This window comes from Marmota flaviventris, chromosome 7 (assembly GCF_047511675.1).
Source record: "Marmota flaviventris isolate mMarFla1 chromosome 7, mMarFla1.hap1, whole genome shotgun sequence".
NCBI classification, from domain to species: Eukaryota; Metazoa; Chordata; class Mammalia; order Rodentia; family Sciuridae; genus Marmota; species Marmota flaviventris.
The window spans coordinates 57574174-57586286 of record NC_092504.1 but is presented as its reverse complement, the minus strand read 5'-3'; the positions used below and the strand labels follow the sequence as shown (position 1 = coordinate 57586286).

Here is a 12113-nt window from a genome sequence, read left to right as displayed (position 1 = left end):
AGCAGAAGGTAGCTAATATATACATTTATGTTAATTAATATCCCCATAAAGACATATTTTAGTGGAATATGGAGATTCCAGATGGCTTGCAAAAAAAGGTAGTGTAACTAGAAGTTTGTAAATTAATTTATTATGTATTATCTGTACATCTATGCAGAAACATTGGCACTTTCCTGGTTCTTAATTCAGGGATTTTTATTTTTATTTTTTTTGACACTTAAAAGAACTCAGTCAGACATGAAATAACTTGATCATTACAAAATAGGTGAATATCAAAGTCCTACTTAACCATTGATTTGGTTTACTATATGTAGCTTCCAAATTTATCAAAACAAATGACTTTTCATGAGGTGTTCCTGTTAATGTCTGTGAGATTATAACTTTTGTTTTCGTGAGTAGTTGGATTATTCTTGACTATTAATAATTTGATCTTGGATGGAATCAGCCTTATAACTAGCTGGATTTGTCTCATAAGTAGGATGGCCCCATAATTGTGTGATGGCAGTAGTAATTAGCAAATTAGCCACCATGTATTGGGTATTTAAGTTATAAATGAATCTGTGTCAAGTGTTGCACAAATCCTTGCTTTATTTCATCCTCTGATTCTTTGTGGAGTCAGGTACCTACTTCATATAAGGTTTCTAAGGAACAAATGAAGTAATTTATGTAAATGTTTATAGTATAGCACTTAGGAGTTGACCCTTAAATAAATGCTCTTTTTTAAAGCAATGATAACTTCAATACTGTGCTTCTGTTATCATCCCCCCTTTGACAGATGAAAATTTGAGTCTCAGGGATGAGTAAAGCTGTTGCAATACCCTGTTTTGGTTGAAGTTTCTGAAAAAATCTGATATGAGGATAAAAATGGGGAGAGTATGTTCAGAGCCCTTTGAGATAATTGTGGATATTTTTTAATACCACTTAGGGAGGAGTGGTAGTTTCTTAAAGATTAGTAGCAATGTGAAATCTGAAAAAATATCAGTGAATTTTGTAAACTATGTTAGATTAAAATTCACTGGTTTATTCTGTACTTGGAAGGTATCAAAACAATGCATGATTTTGTAACATCATACACTTCATTTGGAAAATACTTACTTAAAATTCTACAGTATTTTCTTTTAAAATCACATTTCCTAATATCACTAATTTTGGAGAATTCAGAAACTGGGAAGCTATGACTTGCATAGTATCAAATATAAGTTTTCCAAAATTCTCATTTTGCTAAAACTGGAATTTAATCTTTAAAAACACAGAATGTGAATTTTGTTTTGAAATGATAGGCTTATTGTTTCTTTTTCTTTTTTTTTTTTTTTGAGAAAATGTCTGACAGATAAGTTTGAATAAATATAGTCTAAGAAAAAGTGGTGTTCCTTGTAAAATAGTGTCTTATTCCATTCACATTTGCAAGTTTTTCTTGAAATACTTTAGTATGTAGCAGAAGTGCTTCCTGGTTTGTCACACAGAATGTTATAAAAGCCATCTACTTAAGGTTGAACATTTTAATAATTAATACTTTTTCGTGCTTCATAAAGGAAACTGGTCTTGTACCCCCCCCTCCAATCTCCATCACTTTTTAAAGGATTATAAGTGCATGACACAGAAGAATATTTGATTATTAACTAGCATAGATTTGTGTCTTGTCTTGATGTGAGTTAAAAAGCAATTTTACCCACCACTGCTTTTTGTATCAGTGGGAATGTCAACATGGTAAAACACACAAGTAGCCATTTTAGTATTATAAAAATAATTTTGACCTCTGAAAGAGTCTTGGGGATTGCCATAGATCCTGTGGACTACACTTGAATAACTATTGATTACTAGTATATTGCCCAAATTTTATAGTTTGTAAGGGGACAGTGCTAAGATTTAGACTTAGTCTACTTGATTGAAAGATATTCTTTTACCATTTTATTGTTTTAAATTTATTAAATATTTCCAACTTTATTTCTGACACTTGTATAGCTGTATATATATATATATCTACCATATAGCAAGTTTAAGAAGTGGAAAAATACTTGGTGTGGTAATTTAAATGTTGCTTTAAAATTATAAGTCCTATCCTAGTCTTTCAGAGGTTCTGAAAATAAGGAGTTTGGGGACTCCATAGTGGAAGGAGAAACTAGAAATAACTAGAAAATTGTTTTGCTTGTGGAATAAAGAAAAATTTTAAAAGAATTTGTAATTTTTTCGGGAGAGGTATGCACAGGGGATTTAACCCCGGTATTTTACCACTAAGCTATGTATGTCTAGCCCTTTTATTTTATTTTATTTTTTGAGATAGTGCTCTTGCCAAATTGGTGAGGCTGACCTATACCTTTCTATTCTCCTGCCTCAGCATCCCAAGTCTCTGGGATTATTGATGTGTGTCACTCAACCTAGCATGCATTTGTAAATTCTATTAAATGTTTTATGTTACAATTCTACTGAATGATTAGGAATGGAGTTCATAAATTGTAATTGTTTAATCACTCATCTTGGCAAGCAAAACAAATAATATGAAGTATTTGCCAAGTTTGAATATTTTTCATTTTGAAGGCTATAGATTTACTTTCTATTCATTCTAGTCACAAGTGTCACTTTGGTTTTCATGCAGTCAAGAAAGATTTTTTTCTCATGAGACTTGTTCAGTATTATATTGTCTATAAAAGTGAAAAATAAGATTCTGATAATATTTATATTATTCGAAAACTAAGTTGTTTCAAATTTTTTTTGTATAATAGCAAAGTAGTCATTTAAAATTTACTTTATACTTTCCTCCTGTTTATATAGTATGTTTATGCATACTATAATTTTATCACAATTTGAATATTGGTGTTGGAATAAATATGTTTGCTTAGAAAAGAGAAATCTCAGTAACATCTACATCTCCATTTTTCAACTTTTCGAAGGCCAATTTTTCTCACTGCCTCCAAATTCTAAAGGACTCTTAGATAAGAAATAGTGTTGGACCATTGTTAAACTGCTTTGGTGTTTTATGCTATGTGGTCTTTTTGTCATTTACTCTCTTTCTTTCAGCTTTGGTACCCACTCTTTTCCTTGCTACAGATTGTCCAGATTTTGATCTGCCACTTGGTGTTTGAATTTTGCTGTCATCCTAATTTATTTTCACACAGACCTTTTCAATTTGTTAACTTTTTTCATCTTACTGGTATTTATCCTTAGCTGGAATTTATCCTTAACCTTGAATTTGTCCAATTGCCATTTCCTCTGTCCTTGTCACATATTCTGTATTTATAAATTATGACCTTCCATCATAAGACAAACATTTTTGTGAACTGTCTAAGCAAGTTTGGGAAATATAGTTTGTAAATTCTTGTATTTCATAAGAAAACATTCGTTATGATTTTCTCCAAAATATGTGCTGCATTTAAGTGATCACACACTTTGGAAGATTTCATCTCAGCTGCTTTAGAAGGTAAGTAAGGAGGATCTCAAGTTTGAGACCAGTCTCAAATTAGGGAAAGCCTGGCTCAAAAAGGTCTGGGGATATAGCTAATGTGGTCAAGCACCCTTGGATTCAATCACCAGTACCAAGAAAGAAATAAAAGATTTCTTTTTTAAAATACCATTATTTTGTTTATTTGGGTTTTTTTTTTTTTTTTTTCTTTAATGTGGTGCTGGAGATCAAACCCAGTGCCTCACACATGCTAGGCAAGCGCTCTGCCACTGAGCCATAATCCCTCACAAAGGAAAGATTTTGTGTTACAGCTGTACAGTATTTTGTTATATCTTTCAAATATTTTTCTCTGTTTCTCTCCTATTGTGTTTTTGGTTTTCTCCATGAAATAAAGTAACAGGAAATAACATTGGATAGAAAAGTACTCTCTTCTATAAACTATACACAGTGTCCAAAATATTAGTGTGAAGCTCATCATTTGTCATTGGAAAAAATTTTGACAGATTATCATTTTATATTTTATGAAGAATTTATATTTTATGAATTACTAAAGAATATATATTTTAGAAAGTTGAATAAATGAGAATGTGAATTATGTTGGTATTAATTTTTAAGTACTATTTAGTGGGCTTTCTATTTCATTGTGTTGAGTTTATAATATTATAGTCTGATTTTCTGTGAATAGCTTTATTCTTGATGACTTCAGTTACCTAGGCTTGTATTTTGAACATGGTGAATGTTTGTTTTCCATTTTATCTTAAGTTATTCTTGTACAGTGAATAATCTTTTATATTTTTTTCTTTGAGAGTATCTTTGAATTGTTCTTGACCTTGTTTAGGTGAACTTATGAAATGAGGAAGTAGAACTAAGAGTCATTAATATTAATGTAAATCAACCCAGGTGATCCTGTTGGTTGAGATTTTAAATATTATAAGCTTTTGTCTATTGTTTCAAAGAAGCATTTTATTGCTGTGTTCTTAAATCTCTAAAATTAGTTTGTACCCTTTAGTTTCTCTAAAACTTCATTTAGTTATTAAATTTACAACTGGATTTCTTATCTAATACCCTGTTGCTGTTCTAATTGCCTGTCTGCTAACCTATTCACCATTATTATTTCTAAGTCTTATATCCCACCCTATTCTCTCTCCCTTTGATGTGCATTATCCCTCATCCTTTTCCCCTATGAGAAAATAATGAGACCACATATGTTTAAAATATTTTATAGTCTGTATTGTGTCTTTGATTAAATGGTAAACTTTTAAATACAGGGAACTCGATTCTCTTTAAATTTTAAAAATCATTTGTATGTTTTTATAAAGTACTTAATACCCTAAAAGAATTTAAAGTAGTTCATAAATACATATTCTATAAAAAATAAAAATACAAAGGTAAATTAAGACCAGGGCAAGAGTAGAATACAGAAAAACATACATAATGTACATGGATCTAGTTAACTGGCAACCAAAGTGAAATTGGGAAACTTAATGAGTTTTGAGGTTTGTGTAGTCCATAGCTTTGATATGTATGCTAGTGATTTGGAGATCTCATATTTCTAAAACTTAGGTCTAAGAAAAAAAATTTCTCTTTGGGTTTTATAAAGGAGTTGTTATATGTTGCAGTAGAAAACATTCCTAAAATAAACAAAAAGCTTCATATTATTTTTAAAAACTGGAAGCCAGGGATTTACTGATGAATTGCAATTTGGTTTTGAAAAAAAGAAAATTAAGAACTCAGTTTACTGATGATCTGTATTGTTCCAAAGTAAAAATTTGGACATCTGCAGCAGAGGCTGCAAACTGGTGACTTCTTGGCCTCATACTTAGAAGTGTGTTTTGCATATCCCACCTAATTGTGGACCTCACAGTGAACACGGTAAATTCATGTGTGTATGTATGTGCACATGCACACACAATTTTTAAATATTTTCTTGAATTTCTTTCGGTATTGTTATGTAGTCTTCATTATTCAGATCTTGCAGATACTTTTTAAAATTGGTCCCTGAGTGTTTTGTGTATTTGATATTGAAAATGTTAATTCTTTTTATTTTGTAGTTTGTTGCTTTTGTATAAGAATACAACAAATATTTCTATATTGACCTTGTATCCGGTAGGCTTACTAAATTCTTCTTCTGGTTTTTGTTGTTTCTTTGTTTATTAGATCTTAGGATTTTTTGTGTGTATCTGACCATATATACAAATAAAGTCAGTTTTTACCCTGTTGTCCATCTCTGTGCCTTTTGATTCTTTAATACTTATTGCCCTAGGTAGGACCTCTAGTAAAGTTTTAAATAGGATTGTTGACTGTGGACATCTTGTTCTTCTTCCTGATCTTAGTAGGAAAAGTACTGTCTTTGACCACTAAGTATGAGGTTATCTGTTGTTCTTTCTTGATTCTATTATTTGGGGGGATAGTCCCTTTACTTCTTAATTTACTATGAGTTTTTATCCTTAAAGAGTTGAGTTTTGTCTGGTGCTTTTATCTGCATCTTTCAAGATTGATCCTGACATTTATGTCCTTTATTTTATTATTGTGTGAATTATATTAAATTGATCTTAGATTTTAAACCAACTTTGTATTCTTGGGATAATCTCCACTGGATAGTGATATATAACCTCTTTTATGTTTGACTGGATTTGATTTGCTAGTACCTTATAAAGGATTATTATTGTTCACAAGGCATATTTTTCTTTAGTTTTCTTCTAGTACCTTGATCTCTTCTCCTATTAGAGAAATGCTACTGTCATAAAGTAATGGAGTGTATGTCCTTTTTGCCTCCTTTCTGAAAGTTCATGATTTTTTGCTACTAGAATTTTGTGAGAAGGTTTTAATTAAAATTTCAGTTTCTTTAGTAGATACAAGAATTTTCTACCAGTGGTTTTCTTGTTGTATAGGTGATTGAACCCAGGTAAACTCTACTACTGTGCTTTATTCCCAGGCCTGTTTATTCATTCATTCATTCTTTCAGGGGATTTAACCTAGGGACACTTTACACCCGAGCTACATCTCTAGCCTTCCTGTCTCAGCCTCCCAAGCCACTGGATTGCAGGTGCACACTGCTGTGCTCAGCTTTATTTTTTATTTTTGAGACAGAGTCTTACCAAGTTGCTGAGGAACTTGCAGAGGAACTTAAGCCTCCAGAGTACTTGAAATTACATGTGTGTGCCACTGGGTCTGACTGGATTTTGCTGTTACTTAAGGCCTTGCTAAATTGCTGAGGATACCCTTGAACTTGAAATCCTCCTGCCTCAGCCTCCCTAGTCTAAAGGTGGGATTACAGGTGTGCCCCACCATATCTGGCTATACCACAAATTTTGATGTGTGGCATTTTTATTAATATTCATTTCTGAAAGTTTTCTAACATCTCGTGATTTCCTCTGATTCACTCTGTTTTTCTTAACTCAGATTCAAATGAAAGTTAAACTGTAATGCCAATTACTTTTGGACATTATGTTCTGTGCTTTTTTGACGTTCTATTTCTATATCAATTTTGGGAGAATTGAGAATGTAAGTTGCTCAAATTATTTTTTAAAAAGTTTTTAATTTTTTTGGTAGGGAAGATTGAATCAGCGAGAGTACTTAACTACTGAGTCCTTTTTAAAATATTTTACTTAAGAAACAGGGTTTTGCTGAATTGCATGGGACTCACTAAGTTTCTGGGGCTGCCTTTGGACTTGATTATCCTCTTGCCTCAAGCCTCCTAAGCCACTGTGATTGCAGGTATGCACCACAGTGCCTGGATCAAATCATTTTTTTAAATTAAAAAAAAAAAATTTAGTTGTAGAAGGACACAATAACTTTATTTATATGTTGTTGAGGATCAAACCCAGTGCTTCCCGCATGCTAGGTAAGCTCTGTACCACCAAGCTACAACCCCAGCCCTGGATCAAATCATTTTTGATCTGTAGTTTAGATGAAGGACCCTTTCTGAGAGTGGATGTATGGGTTATTTAAAAGTTAATTATTTCATTTCTTTGATCTTTTAAAAAGTATTGTTTCATTTCTAAATATGTCGGGATATTATAGGCTTCCAATTTAATTTGGCCAGGAAATGTAGTACATTCTGATTTCATTTCTTTTAAATGTATTAAATGTTGCTTTATTTCCCTAAGTATGGTCCATTTTAGTTAGTGAATGTTCTCTGGATTCTTGAAGAGTATATTCTCTTTAATTTTTAAATATTCTATAAATGTCAATTAGATTGTTTGTTAATAATGTTCAAGTTTTTTATGTTCTTACTGATTTTCTATTTTTTTCCCTTGATGTTGGGACAAATGTTGAAATCTCCAAATATAACAGAGGTTTATTTTTTTCCGATTTGTCAGTTTTTGCTTTGTATATGGAACTTTTTTTATGAAATATGTTCAAATTTAGGATTACTATATATTCTTGCCAAAATGATCCTTTTATTATGAAATGTTCATCTTTAGCTTTGTTAATATTTCTTATTTTGTCTGAAATATACTTTGATGTTAGTAATAGTTCTACCAGCATTTCTGTGACTAATGATTGCGTGGCATATCTTTCTCCATTGTTTTAAAATGACTATATTTAAATAGTGTTTTTTATAGAGGGCTTGCAAATAGTTTTTCCTTTTTTCTTGTTAATATTTTTGTCTTTTCCTACATTTAGTCCATCTTCACTTGATGTGATTATCAGTATTTTATGTTTTCTACTATCTTGCTAATTGTATTTATCTATCATTTATTTGGGGTCGAGCCCAGGGGTGCTCAACTACCAAGTCACATCTGGCCCTTTTGTTTTGAGACAAGGTCTTGCTGAGTTAATTGGGGCCTCACTAAGTTGCTGAGGCTGGCTTTGAACCCATCCTCCTGCTTCAGCCTCCAAAGCTGACTAAGTGTTTTCTATTTGTCCTGTTTGTTATTCTTTTTCTTTTGTTTATGCCTTTTATATTACCTTATTTAGTGTTTATAATTTTAATTTAAAAATAAAAATTGTATATATTTATGTTGTAAGGCATGATGGCTAAACTGAGCTAATTGATTGGTGCATTGTTTCTCATACCAACTATTTGTGATGAGAATACATAAAATCTACTTTCAGGAGTTTTCAAGTATACATTGTTACTAGCTATAGAGGCATTGTAAATACATCTCAACTTATTTCTCCTAACAGAAACTTTGATACCCTCCCCCATTCTACTTCTATGAACTTGACCCTTTTTTGGTTGTACAAATAAGTGTATATGTGTGTCTGTGCATGTCTTGTTTCCCTTAGCATGATATCCTCAGGGTTCATCCATGTTGTCTCAAATGGCAGGATTTCCTTTTTAAAGGCTAAATAGTATTTCATTTTGTATGTATAACGTATTTTCTTGTTAATTTATCCATCATACCTGGCTATACCACAAATTTTGATGTGTGGCATTTTTATTAATATTCAATTCATTTTTATTAATATTCAATTCACTTAGATTGATTCCTACATCTTGGGTTTTGTGAAAAATGTTTCAGTGAGCATTCAATTGCAGTTATCTTTGTGAAATACTGATATTATTTCCCTTAGATATATAATTAGTAGTGAGATTTCTGAATCATACGTTAATTCTTTCATTTTTTTTCCAAGAACTTCCATACTGTTCTTCCTAATGGCTGTACTAATTTGTTTCCACCAACAGTATACCTTTCTCTACGTCCTTGACCAATACTTGCTGTCTTTTGTTGTTTTGATATTAGCTGTTCTAGCACTTGTGGGATATGATATCTGAATGTGTTTCTAATTCACATTTCTCTGAAAATTGATATTATTGGAACACTTTTTCATATACCTGTTGGCCATTTGTATGCTTTCTTTGGATAAATATTTATTCAGGTCCTTTCCCCATTTTTAAATTGAATTGTCTTCTTGATATTGAATTCTTATGTTCTAATTTTGGATATTGGCCCCTCATAAAGATGTGTAGTTGCAAGTGTTTCTTCTCATTCTGTAGGTTGTGTCCTAACTTCATTGATGGTTTGTTTACATGTGCAGAAACATTTTCGTTTGAAGTAAACATATTCATTTATTTTTTTAATTTTTTTCCCGTGTGGTTTTTAGTGATATCATCAAGTAAATCATTGCTTGAGCAGTGTCATAGAATATTTTTCCTGTGTTTTCTTCAAGTAGTTTAAGAATTCTTACTCTTCTATTTAAGTCTTTGATCCATCTTATATTTAAGTCTTTGAGTCATTTTTTTTGTATGTGATGTGAGACAAAGGTCCAATTTCATTCTTATAAATATGAATATCTATTTAGTTCTCCCAGTATTATTTGTTGAAGTGACTGTCCTTTCACTGTTAAATGTTCTTGGCTTCTTTGTTGAAAATCAGTTGATTGGAAAGGGGTGAATTTATTGCTAGACTCTCTATTCTCTTCCACTGGTCTGAGTTTTTCTGCTGGTATGGTCCTGTTTTTATGTTAATACCATATTATTTTGACTATTATACCTTTGTAGTATATTTTGAAATGAGGTTGCAATTCTTTTCTTTTCTGCTAAAGATTTGTTAGATTATGCTGAGTCTTTTGTGGATATTTTTAATATTCCATTTTATTATCTCCATTAACTTATTATCTGTTTTATTTGTGATGGTTCTTGTGCTTGTGATATGTATGTGCTAGTTTATTTATCATTGCCTTTGCATAATATATCATTTCTCATATAATGTTAAGAATCTGATACCACTTTATTTCATTTCTTATATGTCTGTTCTGGTTATCTGGTTATTATCATGCATTTAATTGCTGTGTATGTTGTGTGAATTGCCTTAATAGGTTATTGTTATTTATTTTCTTAAATGAAGAAAAGTTAGACATTCATGTTTATATCATTTCTGTCCTCTTTATCACTTTGTATCCAGTTTTACTGGTTATTATTTTCTATCCACTTTTTGGAGATTTCCTTTTAAAGTTTCTTTTTTTAAAAAAAAAAAATTATTTTTTAGTTGTAGTTGGACACACTACCTTTTACTTATTTATTTGTTTTTATGTGGTGCTGAGAATCAAACCTTGGGCCTTACATGTGCCAGGCAGTCGTTCTGCTGAACCACAACCCCAGCTCCAGAGTTTCTTTATTTAATAGTACATATTTGAGAACAAATTTAGATTTTTGTCTAAACATTTCTATATCTCCTTACTTTTGAAGAATATTTGCATAGCATATTGGATTTTTCATTTAAAAGTTGCTTTTTTTCCCCCCCTTTAGCACTTTAAATGAATTTTTTTTTTTGGTCTTCTGTCTTTCAGTCCTTCTGATAATAGAACTTCTGTATATAATGTCATTTTTCCTCTTTTTTCCCCTTTATTATTATTTTTCTATAGTTCCAGTGTGATGTACTTTTCTTGTGTATTTTTCTTTATGTTTATCCTTTTTGAAGTTTATTGGCCTTAATGTATTTGTAAGCTTATAGTCTGTCAAATTTAGATAGTTTTCAGACTATTTCTTCAAATGTTTTTCTTGTCTTTCCACCTGTTTTTATCCCAGAATTCCAGTGACATGCTGTTAGATCACTTGATATTGTCCCAAAGATAATTTTGTCTCTGCCCTTTTTTTTTTTTTTAAACCTTTTTCTCTTTGTGCTTAAATTTGAATAACTTCTGTTACTGTCTTAAGATTACACTGGTCTTTTGCAACATCTAATCACATGTTACAGGCTATTTAGTGAATTTTTTATTTCAAATATTGTTTTTCAACTCTAGAAATTCTGTTTGATTATTCAGTTTCACAGACTTAATTTTTCTCCACCTTATGTTCATATTTTCTTTAAATCTTCGAGCATACCTAAAGAACTGTTCTCAAGCCTTTATTTGCTAATTTATAATTTAATATCTCTCATTTCAGAGCCTGTTTCTACTTTTTCTCCCCCTGGTTATGGGAAATATTTTCTTGTTTCTTTGCAGTCTAGTAATTTTTATTTGATGCTGGACATGGTGATATTACAGCATTGAGTGTTAGGATTTCATTCCTTTTAAGAAGTATTGAATTTAATTTTGGCTGGTAGTTAGGTTCCTTGAGAATCAGCTTCATCCTTTTGAGACTTGTTTTGAAGCTTTTGTAGAACATTTTTCTAGAAGTCTATGAGTGGCCCCACTTTTATGTTTGGCCTTTCTGGGTTCTCTACCAAATACCTCAGGTGTTCAGTGTAATTCTCCTTTTTTTTTTTTTGGCCTGGTTCGATCTCTATGTCTCCCATACTTGTTTAGCTTACAGCTCCCTAGTAATTCTTTTCTCAGTCTGTTGTTCTTCATGAATTTCTGCCCCCAAGTTATAGCTACCTTAGCTTTTCCAAACTCTAATGTTTATCTCCTGAGCTAAGTAGTACTTTGGTTCCCTCTCCCTGCCCTGTGTTTGGTAAATACTGCTGGATTCAGCAGAAAGCAGGAAAGCAGCAGATCTCACTTCTTTGTTATTGTCAGTGGCCATGCCCTTGTTTTGCCTGTTGTCCATTGTCTAAAAGAGATGGGTTGTCTACTTGGGTACCAGTTAGTCTGTTGTGACTATAAATGCATAGTTATTGTGTTCAAACTACTGATTTGTGGAGACATTTGTACTGTAACTTTCTGTAGCAAAATTGCAATGAAATATCTTTTTGACTAATTGAGTGCTACATCTTAAATCTCTCTAAATCTCTTCTGTTTCCTTGTAGTCAATTCATTTTGTGTGCATGCAGTATATACTTAATAGAAACATGTCAGTGCAGTGACATTGTAGATGCCACTTGCC

At 31.6% G+C, this 12113-nt stretch overlaps 1 protein-coding gene across 7 annotated transcripts in view; it reads left to right on the top strand.

Annotated features, from left to right (window-relative positions):
* Positions 1-12113, top strand: part of Ankrd17 (ankyrin repeat domain 17) — a 147646-nt gene that overhangs the window by 36985 nt on the left and 98548 nt on the right. The gene's annotated exons all lie outside the window — the stretch shown is intronic.